The sequence below is a fragment of the Rhamphochromis sp. 'chilingali' genome (genome assembly GCF_963969265.1).
Source record: "Rhamphochromis sp. 'chilingali' genome assembly, chromosome: 15".
In the NCBI taxonomy this organism is placed as follows: Eukaryota; Metazoa; Chordata; class Actinopteri; order Cichliformes; family Cichlidae; genus Rhamphochromis; species Rhamphochromis sp. 'chilingali'.
In genome coordinates, this window is record NC_137942.1 from 19,926,336 (window position 1) to 19,942,772 (window position 16,437).

Sequence of the window (16,437 nt, forward strand, 5' to 3'; positions counted from 1 at the left end):
AACAACCCCTCACAAGGGCTAATCTGTGTTAACTCGTCAATGGGGATTTGCCAGTTTTGACAGGTTAATGTTCGCGTTAACGCAATTAATGCTGTCACAACTACTTTAAACATGATGAGAGATGAGGTTCTAAGGCTCGTATCAGGAGTATCACTTATGCTATGATGCTTGGTGCCAGAACAAAATTTGCTTTATAAATGATAAATAAAACGTTGAAATCAATCCTAGAACATAAAGGAATTCAGTAAAACTCTGGAATCAGTGTGGATGTGAGAAAAATTTTTTATTCATAGCAGAAGGGAGGGGATTGTAGTAATCATTAGATTTGTATGACTGAGCAATATGATTTCTTACTTGTTAGATATTCAGTTCAAGAAAAGTATGTGTAAAACTCACAGTGTCTAGTAGATGACATGTCTGAGACAGTCTAAAATAGAAGAAATTTTAAATTTTTTGTTTTAAACCATTATAAACCAGTATAGCTCTGTGGCATCTGTCCATGATCCATCTGTCTTAAGATATACTATAGTTAATGTGGGGCGTAGATTTTGACAAATTGATTCTCTATCATGCTTTAATAGAGGGTTTTTAAATAATTTGCTCTTTTCTTTAATAAAACAGTAATTCAACTCACATTTAGATACAGGTGGGTACAGAATATTTTATTTGCAACATTTATTTATTTAACTAATGTTTTACCTTTTGTACTTGTTTTGTGTAACGTTATCATATTATCTTAGGTCAATTTGTTACAATTGTTTGCATGTAAATTATTTGTTGTTTGTATTTCTTTCAACAATAACAAAATATTAAACAACATTTTCTTATTATTCAGTGTTCAGTTATACTGTGAAAATATAATAATAGTTAAATTATTTATTTCTTATGAAATAAGTGATTCACATGAATATTGTAATATTGTTAGAATGTGCAGTATCTTTATATCTTTAATGGTCTGAGAGCTCCTCCTCTGGTTTCTTTACTAATGTTCAGGCACTGTGAAGTTTTTGTTCAGGCCTACTGATGCTTCATGTTACTGTGACTCTCTGGCACAGTAATACACAGCAGTGTCTGCAGGCTGCACATTCGTCCCCCTGAGAGTGACTGTTTTGCTGGAAGATTCCAAGCTGATACTGAACTTGTTTTTAAGTGAATCTTTGTAGTATGTGCTATATCCATCTCGTGCCCTTCCAATCCACTCCAGTCCTTTTCCTGCAGGCTGTCTGATCCAAGCTGTTGGGTAGCTGCCGAGAGAATAAGAAACCTGACAGGTGATGGTCAGGTGTTCCCCTGGCTGTACAATCATGGAGGCTGGCTGTGTCAATGTTTCAGAATTTACACCTGTTAACAGAAAAGTATATTTCATAATAAATGATCAAATTGCGCTGAGAAAACTGAACTATTGATTGTGAGAAATCCAGAGAGACTCACGTGATCCAGCTAACAACAACAGCAGCAGAGCTACAGAAAACATGATTTAGGTTGAGACTGATATTCTGGAATCTCCACGCAAAGAAAATGTGCAGAGTTTTATGGCTGAGCAGAAAGGAATCCGAGTTTGCATAAAATCAAACATACAAAGCATCTTTGTTGACCTAACTCTGACTCATCAAAGAGGCTGTGTACCATCGTTGTATGTTTATGTTATTAAACAAATACGATGTATTTATATCCTTATTTGTGCACCAGAAGCGATTCACTTTGTTTCAGATCTTAAAGACTGTTTCCACAGAAGCTTTAAACAGTGACATTTATTGATTCATACATTGCTTTACTTACTTATTTATTTTCTGTATCGTCATGGAAATACACTTAAACATGTTTGGAGAATTTTGCAGACATACCCTGTTTACAGATGTCAGACACACAGAAACAAAGAGCTTACAGAGAAAAATAGCTGCTCAGAAAATGTAATATATTTACTTAGGTCTCTTTTACATGTATGTATGCACTAATCTTAATTGTTGAAAAGCTTTTAAAAAAATGATGAATCTTTGTGGCAGTAAGTGCAGTTACAAAGTGGTTAATTTTATTTTAATGTGAAAAATAAATAAACAACTTTCCCCATTTTTGTGGATCAATAACATGTTATGTAAAAAAATCCATGTGTACCTTTGACTTTTTCCAACTGGCAAACAAAGACACATTTCTTTTTGTTAGGAACCAAAATGCACTTAAATATGAAGAAGCAATAATTTGTGTCATGTTATTTATTTTTTTTCATTAGGTGAAGACGCAATTATGAAATTTACATAAATATTTTTAGAGTAAAGAAAGTTGCTGGGTTTTTTTTTTTTTACTTATTATTGTTTTTTTAAATCATGAAAACTTTTTAATATCCTTTTTGGTCTGACAACTTATTCTTTGGTTGGTCTACAGATGTTTGGTGTCATTGTGTTTTTCTGGCACAGTAATACACAGAGGTGTCATCAGGTTGCTGAACTTGTTCTTTAATGGATCTTTGTATGTGGCCCATCCAACACCTGCACTTCCAGTCCACTCCAGTCCTTCCCCTGCAAGCTGTCTGATCCAAGCTGTCCAGTAGGTGCTAACAGAATAAGTGACAGTTGATGGTAGGATATTAACAAAGCTCTGAAGTCTCAGAGGCTGACTGTGTCAACTGTTCACACTTTACACCTGTAAACAGAAAAGCATATTTCATAGAAATAAACCATCAAATTTCTGCTGCTAAAAAAAGAGGGCTGGTTGTGAAAGCTCTGTTGGGGTCATATTAAGGCAAGATAGAACAAAAAAACAAAAACTAACCATAAACATGGGTGATCCAGTATTTGTCTTTGTGTGTGTTTATCTGAATGAGTCCATGAGCCTCTCTCAGCTGACCTGTTCTGCAATACATATGAGGAGACTGAAGACAGTTTTGTAAGTACTCCACCTCTTCATCAAAGAAATAGTGTTTTGATTCACTCAAACTTAGCATACATTCATTCTCAGATACAATTTGCATGTGTTGCTTTTCATTGTTAAAGCACTGAAAATGCAGTATATCATAATCTAAACAACGCTCAGGTAGCAATTACACCAGGTGGTGACATTTAGCTGCTAACAAGCGAGACACTCACTCAATAAAAAATACAGATTAGAATAAAAATGCGAAAGAGTATCAAAGAGTAAAAAGTAAGTAAGAAGAAGTATTGTTGTATTAAGAAAAACAACTTATTTATAGCCTTGAGAAGAGGAAGTGAAAAAAACAGAAGAACAGCTGCACAGATGAACATTTCAGCATATTTACATGCATGTCATGCTTTCCTTTCTCCTCAGTTTGCATGTTTTACTGCCACCTGGAGGTTATTTTTAAATATTTTATAGTCTTACTTTCTTCAAAAGTATATTTGGCACAGTAATACACAATAGAGTGATATTGCTGGACTGTACAAACCTGTGGAAACAAATTTAATTTCAATCGTCACCTAACTATTCAGTATTTATTTTGTTTTTAGGAGTGTGAATCCACTAAAGGCTCCTTCCAACCTAAGCATTAGAAGTACAGAAAAAAAATATGGATTTTAATAAATCTCTACAACAAGGTGTTGGGGTTATTGTACAGCAAGTCAGTTTTCAGTCCTCTTCTGAATTGACAAAGTAGATTGTGGGCCGGCAGTTTGTTCCAAGAGCTTAATATGGAAATCATTTCTGCTGTCAGGCTCTTAATCTCAAGATACTGACTTCTGCTGTAGTGTGAAAGCAGTCAAAGCAGTCATGATAAGACAGCTTTGAAAAGGACTGCTACAGCTAAGAGAGTTTGAGCCTGTATTCATCCACCCAATCCATCCCAGAGCTCTCCCTGGTCTCTAGACAGCATACATGATATTTTCACTCTTTCTCTCTCCAGGTCTTTTTATCAGACTGCTCCAGCTTGATCTCACTTCAAACTCCTGTGAGAAAAAAATCACACTTTCATTTCTTCTCTTTTTAATCTTTCTTCCCAGTGTAGTAAACTGGATATCTTACATTTTTATCTCTGCTTATACATATTTTTCTAGTCAGAGTTTTCTCACAGGATATTTAATATAAAAATCATTCTTTTTCTAAAATTAGGGACATCTTTTTTTTTTTTTTCTTTTTTGTTGTACTGATGAAAACTGTTGGAGGTTGTACAGCAGCTCAAACAACTCAACAATCACTGTGAGTTTTTGGTCCTGTGCTAAATTGGCAAAATATAGTATTACGGTATTTAATAACTTAGTCAGAATCCACTTCAGTCCTTTTCTAAGACCCCATCTGACCCTCTGTATCTAGTTTTTTTACTGTACATTAATTGAAAAGCTGTAAAAGTTCATCTGTGTGACTCACTAGACGGACATTCTGGTTCCTGGTTCTCTTCAAAGAAAACTGATAAAGAAGAAAAACATCACTTTCTGTTAGTAAAACTGCTCTATCATCATCATCTCAACATCTCGTGCATGCTATCTCATTCTCACATCCAGCCCATTCATTTATGTCCTCTGTAATACATATTTGTTTTTTGTCTATATCCTTTGACTTATTTCAGCTAACCCAATAAGTCCTGATGTTCTTAATAGAGAACAGCCTGGCTTTTCCAGTGATATCTAATGTGTTTGGTTGGCCTTTTTTAGCTCCAAAGAGGCTGAAAATTAGAAAATGTTAAACTGAAAGATGACTATTTGAGGTTTTTGTACAGCTGTTCTTCTGTTTTCTGTCACTGTGCTTTCTCGGGCACAGAAGTAAACAGCAGAATCTTCTGCTGTCAGGCTGTTGATTTCAAGGTACTGTCTGCTGCTGGAATCTTCTTCAGTCATGATGAAACGACTTTGGAAAGAACTGGCATAGCGAGCAGAGTTTGAGCCTGTGTTCATCCTCCCAATCCACTCCAGAGCTCTCCCTGGCCTCTTTCGTATCCAGTGCAAATAGTAGTCTGTCGGGGTATAACCAGATATGATGCATGACAGCTTCACTCTCTCTCCAGGCCTCTTCACCTCAGAGGGAGACTGCTCCAATTTGATCTCACTCCAAACTCCTGCAAGAAAAAAAAGAAAAACAAATACAAAAGTTATCATCATAATCAAAGTATTGTCTTCCTGTTTCAATGAATGAATCCTTTTCTTACCATGGAAACATATAATGAATAATAAACTCCAGGAAGTAATATAATCCATAATTTAGAACACTTTATAATCAGAATGTTTGTGCAGTTAAAACGTGTCCAAAGCTGTTCTGTAAATAAACTAAATGAGAACTGATGATGATGTGTTTATATCTGAGCAAAACTTTGCATAGACCTCCCACAACAGGAGCTAATTGGTATTTCAAGAAAAAGATAACGACATAGAATATCATGAACTGTCTATTTTTTTTATATTTATTATGTCAGATTTTCTGCACATGAGACAAACTATCACTAAATATTTTTAAAAGGTCAGTCCCACTTTTTATATTGTGTAACCATTTTCACTGGGGTTTATTGCACCTTATCTCCTCAAACAAATGAAAGAAAAGGAGTAATACTGTTAAATTTAAAATTTTATTACTGATAAAATGAATCAAAACATAAAATGAGCCTGTTTCAAGTCAAAGAATAATCAGAAGTGTGACACTGTCATCTTCTAAATTATATTTACAGTAATTGCTTATTTTTGAAAAAAATAAATAAAGCAACGCTCTAGCTATAATTATTTTACATGATGCATGTTACATGGCTCTGATCATCTTTTAATGAACAAATTATGTATTTTAATTATATAGATTTAAAAAAAATTATTACTCAAATTAAGCTTGCTATTCTGTCTTCAATCACTGTGCTTTGTCGGGCACAGAAGTAAACAGCAGAATCTTCCTCTGTCAGGCTGTTGATTTCAAGGTACTGTCTGCTGCTGGAGTCTTCTTCAGTTACGATGAAACGATCTTGAAAAGAACTGCCATAGATAGCAGAGTTTGAGCCTGTGTCCATTCTGCCAATCCACTCCAGAGCTCTTCCAGGTTTCTCTTGTATCCCGTGCAAATAATGGCTTGTCAGGCTATAACCAGACAGCATACATGGTATCTTGACTCTCTCTCCAGGTCTTTACATCTCAGAGGGAGCCAAACTCAAAATGAAGAAGAAATAGTAGAAGTAGTGATCATCTCAGTAAGTTATTTTTCAGTAATGTGCTTAATATGAGGAGGAGTCAAATTTAAACATTAGCTCTCTTCAGTTCAAAGGATAGCAAAAAACCCAGAAGTGACACGATTGACTACAGAGTCCAGAATCACTCATCAAAATTGTCTTCAGTGTTTTAAAGAACACATAATTTGCCATAATTTAAAGCTGTTTATAGTCAGAGATTGTTTTTCTGGTTAAAAAAGAAAAGAACTGCAAGAAGTTCTGTGATCAATAAAATGACAATTGTAATAATGGAGCAAAAGTTTGCATAGATCTCCCTCTACAGGAGAAATTTGGTATTCAAAAACCCATTTACACAGATAAGTATTTTATGTGATACAATATCATGAGTATTTTTGTCGTAATTCTTAAACATATAAACACCATGAGAATCTCATTCTCAACTGACCAGATTATTTACAGAGGGATGGTTTGTGAATGCTGCAGGATTGATGCGATGCTGATCTACATTTCTCATTGCTCTGCATGTAGTGCCGGAGGAATCACCAGTATATTTTTGATGATATATTTCTCATGTACTGTGGATAATTGCTATCTAGAGTTAGACCTTAAAGTGTTTGTAAGGTAATGCAAAATTAATAAAATATATGTTTTACTTTACTGGGAGTGAAAAAATATTCTATAAAGTGAGTTTAAAATTTTATTTAAGTGAATCTAATGAAACCATCAGGATTTTGTACAGCTGCTGAGCAACTTCTGTCACTGTGGGTGTCGAGCACAATAATAAACAGCAGAATCTTCAGTCTTCAGGCTGTTCATCTGCAGATACAGCTGCTGTCTGCTGTCGTCTCTGGAGACAGTAAACCTGCCTTGAACTGACTGAGAGTAGTATTTGTAACTACTGCCACCATCAGTAGCAATCCACTCCAGTCCTTTTCCAGGAGCCTGTCTGACCCAGGCCATCCAGTAGCTGCTGAGTGTGAATCCAGAGGTTGTACAGGTCAATCTGTGAGACTGACCAGGTTGTTTAACTGCTGGTTCAGATTCTGTCAGAGTCTGACCATTAACACCTGCCCCAGTAAAGAGAAAATTAATAACAATTGCACAACTTAAACAGCATGGACCAATATATATATATATATATTTTAGATTATAATCAACAAAGCTTTTCACCTGCCAAGCAAAGAATTAAAAACAGCAGTCCTGTCCTACAGTCCATCATGTCAGGCTGTGTCCACTGTTCTCTGTCATCATCGCTACAGTCAGACATAAAGAGATAGAAGCTGTCAGTGCTTTGCATTGACTCCGCCTCCTAATGAAGGGCACCTTTTCCCTGATGAAATTAATATGAGCGGTGTATCGCAACAACCTTACACTATTACACTATTCACTTTAACAACATCACCATGTTGGAACTACAACAGTAGACTACAGACCAATATCTCACTTCAGCACATATTTGTTTTATGCGGGTCACATAAATGAGTGATAACCAGCAATAAAAGCTGGTTATCACTCAAGAAAGAACATTTAGTGCCAGATTTACTAATGGTCAGTGGCAGCAATAAGCCTTCTTTAACACTAAACAGCTTCTGGGTTTACTAAAAAGATGTGGTGTATGTTTTGTGACTGAAAAAAATCTGGACAGGTAATTTTTGCAGATGGCCTTTTTGTATTTGTATCTGCAAGAGTTTCCCCTTCAGGAGAAGAACAGAATATGTTTAAGCGTTAAATATTTAATTTACTATTACTACACAAATCCAGCACTGAAAAACACACATCTTATATACGTAGTTGTGATAGCTGCTTCCAGAAGTGTTTATGTATTTGGAAAGAGAGTGTGAAATGTCAGCATGAATGGTTAATTGACACATTCATTGTGACATTATGTGTAGATCAAAGATGAGAGTGAAAGGCCAAAATTTTGGCTCTGTCCTAAAGCTCTTCACAGAGTTGACTCATGATCTGACAATAAATAATGTTGTGTCCTTCTACACGTCATACTGGTCAGCTGTTACCAAAAAATTTCAGTTATGTGTTGTGAAATAGTTTATAATAACCAAGTTCTTCTCTGGAAAAAATAAGTTAATACTCAGGTGTGAATCCAGAAAATGAAATATTTAACAGCATTATGTAACTATGAGTGATAATGAAGCTGTAAGTTATATTGTTTAACCTTCTTTATTATTATGTATTTAAATTACAGTATCTCACTTTCTTATCTGACACAGTAATAAGCTCCAGTGTCCTCAGTAGTGATGGGTCGTTCGCGAACGAAATGGCTCTTAGAGCCGACTCTTTTTTTTTCTTTCTTTCTCTCACCCTCTCTCTCGCCCTTTTTTCCGCTAAAGTCCGCACGCGCGGCCTGTACTTTGCGCTGGGCAGAGGGGGGAGGGGCGTTAGTTACACTGCAGTAGCACAGGAACAGAGCCAGAGAGAAAGAGAGCGAGGGACAACAACATCACATTAGAAAGGTATAGTAATCATCCACTATTTTCAGTTGCAGATGATAAAGGATTCAGAAATCATGCAGGCCCATATGACAGAGAATATGCATCTTCTTTTTGTTTTAATATTTTAATTTATATTTAATTGTGTTGTGGTTTGCAGTGTTTTGTGTTGTTTCACGTTAAATTTGTTTAAAAGGAAAAAGCTGAAAATTTAAATAGTTAAAAGTTTAAAATGTAAATAGTTGTTTTTTGTATTATATGATTTATTTATTACATTTTATGTGGAGTGAATAAATAAAGTATATTTATGGTGGCCCTTAGAGACAAAGCACGTACAAACTCCAAAACACGTACAAACTCCTAAGCATGTACAAACTCCAAAATGCGTAAAAACTCCAAAACACGTAAAAACTCAGAAGCACGTACAAAAGACAACAGAAGTGCTCCAGGATGCCAGGGCGCAGTGTTGAGCTTTTGTTACCTAGTGGCTACACAAACCAGGAAGTATCAACAACCAGGCTGTGTCCCAATTCAGGGTCTGCACACTTGAAGTACGCATTTTAAGTGCGGTTACGTCACCGCCACGCATCCCAATTCGAAGTGCACTTCAAATGCATACTCCAAATGCGCCATCGATTTCCCCAAATATCAAGTCCGGTGCACGCTTCGTGATCCCATATATCCCACAATTCATAGCGCGGCGGTGGGTGTGGAGAATTTTGCCGCAAAATACGGCAGAAGGGAGCGGCTGAAGAGGTTTTTTTTTTTCCAAACTTTATTGAAATTATAAAGCGAACAGTCAGTCATTCCAGTTCAGTTTGCACAGTAGATATACAAGGCAAATAAGAGTAACAATATACAGTACAATGAAATAAGAAGGATAAATAAATAAAGGGGAAAAAAAGAAAAAAAAGGGGGGGAATGTGACTAGTGATGGGTCGTTCGCGAACGAAATGGCTCTTAGAGCCGACTCTTTGACGTGAACGACGCGAGCCGGCTCCTTATCGCGAGCCGTCACGTGGGGTTTTTTTTTTTTTTTTCTCTCAGCCTCTCTCTCGCACTTTTTTTCCGCTTCACTCTGCACGCGAGCCTTGTGCTTTACGCTGGGCAGAGGGGGGAGGGGCGGTAGTTACACTCAGTAGCACAGGAACAGAGCCAGAGAGAGAGAAAGAGAGGCAGGGACAACAACATTAGAAAGGTATAGTAATCATCCACAACTATTTTCGGTTGCAGATGATAAAGGATTGAGAAAGTTTATTCATGCAGGTCCATATGACAGAGAATATGCATGTTCTTTTAGTTTTCATATTATAATTTATATTTAATTGTGTTGTGGTTTGCAGTGTTTTGTGTTCTTTTCACTTTAAATTTGTGAAAGGAAAAAGCTGAAAATTTAAATAGTTAAAACTTGAAATGTGAATAGTTGATTTTTGTATTATATGATTTATTTATTACATTTTATGTGGAGTGAATAAATAAAAGTATATTTACGGTGGCCCCTAGAGACAAAGCACATACAAACTTCAAATCACGTACGAACTCTGAAGCATGTACAAACTCCAAAACACGTAAAAACTCCAAAACACGTAAAAACTCCAAAACACGTAAAAACACGTACAAACTCCGAAGCACGTAAAAACTCAGAAGCATATAAAAACTCAGAAGCACATAAAAACTCAAAACACGTACAAAAGACAACAGAAGTGCTCCAGGATGCTGGGCGCAGTGTTGAGCCTTTGTTATCTTGTGGCTACACAAGCCAGCAAGTACCAACGACCGGATTTGGTGTGTGGTAATAACAGGTAAATGAACTTTTTTTTTAATTATTTGAATATATATATGAGTGCCTGTGTATAAATACACAAACAATACACACATGCTTTCAATTGTGTAATTTAAGTGATCTAGTAGCTCTGCTTTGGAAGTTCAGTTCATGCTAGAAATGTGTTTTGGAGTTTGTACGTGTTTTGTCTCTAGGGGCCACCGCATATATTTATATATAAACATATATAAATAAAACCACTTGTTTTTACGTTAGTAATTCCTTTTGTGCATAATTTTATATTATTGTTAATAATAAATTAATTAAAGCAACAAAACAACCTGAAGAGTCGGTTCGGAGCCGAAAGAGCCGGTTCTTTTTAGTGAGCCGAACCGAAAGAGCCGGATCTCTAAAAAGAGCCGGAAATCCCATCACTAAATGTGACAGACTTCATAACAACTTTGTACTTGAAAGTTGTGACATCTCATTCGTTAAACATTTCTGAATGCATTTCAATCAATGATAAACCTTTCTTATTGGAAGTTAATTTAAGAGAGTTTAAGTAATATTCAATTTCAATCAAAAACAAATTAAATGATGGGGTTGAGTTTTTAAATTTACATTTATGTATATGGAATTTCCCTAATAAGATGGAGCGGCCGAAGAGTGAACTGTCAAAAGTACTGAATATGACGTCACTTATTTATGTGCGAATGTTTAATAATTAAAGTCAGTCATATATCCACAAACACAACAAGCTGAAAGTCAGTGATATATGTGTGTGTGTATATATATATGTGTGTATATATGTATATATATGTGTGTATATATATATATATATATCATAATAATCTGACAATACTATAATATTGGTCATATTATATTTACATTACCACAGTGAGATGACTTTAGTCTCATGAACAACATTAACTAATTGTTATTTACTAACTAATCTTAAATGACTGTTCAGCACAGAAATGAAGCCCAACAATTTTACAGTCCTGTGGTCTCAATGTCAGATATTCAACTAATCAAAGTGATGTCACGACAAAAATGAATGACCAACAAAACATTTTTCTCCTTCATTTCTGTCAAACCATGCTGTATGTAACGTGTCTCGCGGTTAGCACAAGCCTCTCACTTCCGCACTTCTTGTACTTATAGTACGCACCGTACGTAGTACGCGTAGTTCGCGTACTTCAAGCGTGCAGACCCTGAATTGGGACACAGCCCATGATTTGGTGTGTGGTAGTAACAGGTAAATGAACTTTTTTTTTAAATTATTTGAATAAATATGAGTGCTTGTCTATAAATACACAAACAATACACACATGCTTTCAATTGTGTAATTTAAGTGATCTGGGTAGCTCTGTTTTGGAAGTTCAGTTAACGCTAGAAATGTGTTTTGGAAATTGTACGTGCTTTTTGGAGTTTGTACGTGTTTTGTCTCTAGGGGCCATATATAAACATATATAAATAAAACCACTTTTTTTACATTAGTAATTCCTTTTCTGCATAATTTTATATTGTTGTTAATGATAAATTAATTAAAGCAACAAAACAACCTGAAGAGCCAGTTCGGAGCCGAAAGAGCCGGCTCTTTTTAGAGAAGCGGCTCTTTCGCCTCGGCTCACTAAAAAGAGCCGGAATTCCTACCACTAGTTCTGTCATAAAACTTCTAGCCTATTTTCATCAATCTTTCCATCTTGTGGCCGCAATTTTCTTTTATCACTGGTAGTACACTTTCCTGGCATCCCATTGGAAAGAGCAGCACACCTCTCTTTCCAAGGAGTATTCATTTCTTATTAACATTGACCAGCAGCCAGGAATGTGTGAAATCCTCAAAGGTTTTCATCACCACCTGATGAGCTCCCATTACCACAGTGACATTCCTGTGGAGAAAGCCACGTGCGTTTATCTGCTTGAGGAATTTCTCATCACACGTTATTTGTAGTGGCAGGTTGACACAGACCAAGACAAAGTAATGTAGTTGAAAACTAGCTGTGTAACCAAAGTCCACTGATGTATACTCACTGTACACCAGCAACAAGGTCTTGGGCGTTTCTAATTTCCTTTCCATCATTAAATGTGGAGCTGTTTCCCACAGTTATCACCCCTCCTTTCATGCCCAAAGCTGGGAAGCACCTGCAGGTGACTGAAAGAAAAGTAGAGAAACATGTAATTGTCAAAAATACAAAAACAAACAAATGAAATATGTTTCCCTACATGTGTAAAGAATGTCATTTGAAAACTATTTAAAATAAACCTATTATCATTTTCCTCACATTCTTTAATACATTTACTGTTGCAAAGGTGGATGTTCAGATTATTCTCAGCTAAAGTTTCAAGTAATCCCAATGAGTCAAAGCTTCAGGCTGTAATCAAAAATGCTCTGTTTCCAACATATTTTTTTTTTTAGCTCTGTCACTTTTTGTTACAGTAACTGGAGGGACTCAAACGCAGGACAGGTTTATTCACGAACACAAGGTGAAATGTGTGTAACGCAATCTGTACTTACGCCAAACCTTTAATGCGTGGAAATCAGGACTGTTGACCTTGGGCAGTTCACTAGGTGTCGGTGTCATCAATTTCACCCCGATGTTTAACCCAGAATCACAGTTTCTCTAAAAATAGGTTACAAGAAATCAAATGTATCCCAAATATCTATATCCTGTCAGAAGCTAGTTTCGTAAAGGAGATTGGTAGTAGCTGCTCCACCACAGGAACAATAAGGCTTCTAGCACACAATGGACACCACACTTACTTAACATAAACACATTTATTAGACACAATTTTAAATAATAAACCCTTCTTTTGTAGTGTCTTTACACTCAGTGTCATAAGAAAAATAAAATAAATAAATAAATAAAATAAAATATGTATCCTTTAAGGTCCTTTGGCCAAAAGAAAATCACCTGAGCTCAGGGAAAAATAAAGCGCATCGTTGGGGCCCTTTGAATTGTTCCTACCGCTCTGTTGGAACGGTGTAGCATCCAATAATAGCATCCAGCAAGCAGCAACGACCATCTATTTGCCAGGACGGTTCGGCAGAGTCATCAGATGAGGACTTCCACAAGGCAGTTCATCCAGTAGGATCCAGGGCACCAAAAGGGCAAACAAACCAGCCTACACACAAGTGTGCAGAAGAATTAACTAAAATGTTCATAAGTCTCAGTACCACTGACTCAGTGTCCATGTCACTAATGGCTTATTTAACAGACTTACCATCATAATAATACAGGTTTGTCAAAATAAAAATATAACAGAATATAAATGCTGTTAACAATGCTCATTAATGCTGTTCTCTTAGGCATAACATAATAACACTGTAACTGACCTCGTGTTGGCCGCCATTTTAGGACATTAGCTAGGCTCACTTAACGGCTAGCTTGCTAACAGTCAGCCAATAACACACGTTATACAATATTTAGCCTCTTTCTTAACAACATGACAGCGGTAGATTTGATACCTCGCTGCAGTATAATAAGGCACAAAACATTTCATACGAACATGAGCTGCACGCTAACTCACCAGAGGGGTTCATGTAATGGCGAATGCTGTCGGACTCAGCTCCGCTTCACGTTTGTAACTGCTACAAGACCTTTTCCTAACAACATATTAAATCATTAGCTTCACATATAAAGGTTTTTAAAACTATTTACAGCGACTCAAATGTCTACTGTACCCGAATTTCCAGCTCGTAGAGGGCACGAGAGCAGCATGCGCCTCATCGGACGAACGGAAGGAAAAACTCTGTAGCTGGACTAGAGAGTGGCTATGCGCACGGCACAGTGGTGCGTTCAGTGACCACAAATAATCAGAAATCCCATACTCAAACAATGATCTGGGTTACACTCTCCCCCTCTAAAGTGCATGAGTCTCTGCATGCACACTTGACTTAACAGGTGTGTGAAGGAAAGTGCTCTGAGAGAATACAATTGCGAAACTCTGACAAAAAGGAACTGAGAGCCAAAATTAAAGGCTCACCTAACTCATCATAAGTTAGTTTACGAGGTTGGCGTCTCTCTCTCCCAGAACGCCGCAACTCTACTGTCTCTGGCTCTGAACTCTGCTCAGCAGTGTCGCTGCTTTCTTGATTCATTTCAACAGGTTCTGTTTGTTCAGGAATGTCAATAACAACCCAACCTGGACCTTCATCAGATGGAATGGGAGATGTGGTCACCTCATTGCTTTCTGAGTGTAACAAAGGCTCAGGTTCAGAAACATGACTGGGTGTTTCTCATGCGTGTGACTCGTCTTGTGGCTCTGCACGGGGCAAACTAGAATGCACATCCCCAGTGGACAGCTGAGGTGTGATAACCTGCCTTTCAGTCTGGATAAAAGGACCTCTGGTTATTATTTCTGGAACCACAAAAGCTGGATACACTTCGTCCTCATCACTGTATACCTCATCTTCCTGACCATCAGGGTTATCAGAAGATTGTACTTCTCTTTCGGCTTTGTTCCTTGGTTTCTTCCCTTTAGAGGGCCCATGAGATCTGCTCCCTGCCATTTCTTCCACAGGTAAGAACCCACACGGTAGAAGGAGATCCCTGTGTAAGGTGCGTTTTGGTCCGTCTCCCAACTCGGGTTCCACAACATAGACAGGGCCATCATTGATTCGTTTAACCACAACATGTACTTTCTGTTCCCACCTGTCTGAGATTTTGTGTTTACCTCTGATACTCATGTTCCTAACCAAAACCCTGTCACCTGCACAGAGCTCGGCCACTCTAATCCTCTTGTCAAACCTAACTTTATTCCTTTCTCCGATCTTCTGGGAGTTTTTTGCAGCTAGAGTGTAGCTCTCCTCCAGACGTTGACGAAGGTTGTTCACATACTCTGAATGAGACTTATGGTTGGCATTTTCAGGTTGGATACCTAAGACTAAATCAATGGGTAGTCGGGGTTGTCTGCCAAACATCAGTTCATAAGGAGAGAAACCAGTTGTGTCGTTCCTCGTGCAGTTATACGCATGAACTAAGGGTTTAACAAAGTCCCTCCAGTGAGATTTGCCTTCCTCTTCCAACGTACCCAACATATCAAGAAGCATCCGGTTAAACCTTTCCACCGGGTTTCCGCGAGGATGATAAGGTGTAGTGCGGATTTTGTCTGCTCCTATCAAAGCACATAGCTCTTTGATTGTGTGAGATTCAAAGTCTCTACCCTGATCACTGAGTAGACGACTGGGAAACCCATAATGAACTATGAAGTTCTCCCACAGAGCTTTTGCAATGGTCCTGGACTTCTGATCTTTAGTTGGCACTGCCACAGCAAACTTTGTAAAATGGTCAGTGATAACTAATATGTTCCGGGTGTCTTTGTTGTCTGGCTCAACTGACAAATAGTCCATACAGACGAGTTCAAGCGGGTAAGTTGCTATAATATTTTCAAGAGGCGCTGCCTTCTGAGGCACTGCTTTCCTCCTGACACAGCGTGGACACTGTCTGCACTTCTCTTCTACAGACTTTGTCATCATTGGCCAATAGAATCTGGAACGAGCAAGATGCAGTGCTCGTTCAAAACCAAGATGACCAACTTCATCATGCACTCCACGCAACGCTTTCCCTCTGAACTGTTCAGGTAGGACTAACTGCCATACAGTGTTGTCTCTATTTGTCCATTTCCTGTACAATACTCCATCTCTCATTTCGAGTCTTCTCCACTCCTTGAGAAGGAGCCTAACATCAGGAACTTCAAGGTTTGTTTCTCTGAAGCTGGGCTTTTGAGCTCTTTCAACGAAGGTAATGACACGTGAGACAACCGGGTCATCCCTCTGAGCTTTATACCAGTCAGAGCTTGTCATAGATGGTAATGTGTCTTCTCCAAATACATCCGCAACTGTTGAGGGATCAACAGCAAGAGACTCTACAGCCAAAGGTTGCTCGATCTTTGACACCACAAGATGGCGTTGACATAAGGCAGATACCACCTCGTGACTCATCTCGTTGCTCACCTCTAGAAGACGGTTTTTCATGTCATCAACTCTCTCCCTTTCTTTGATGAAATCCTCATCTTCAAAAGGAGGAGCTTGTGGTCGTCTGGACAGCCCGCGATTGGCATGACCGGCCCTGTACTTAACGGTGAACTGATAAGTAGACAGCGCAGCTAACCAGCGATGACCAGCAGCATCTAACTTTGCAGAT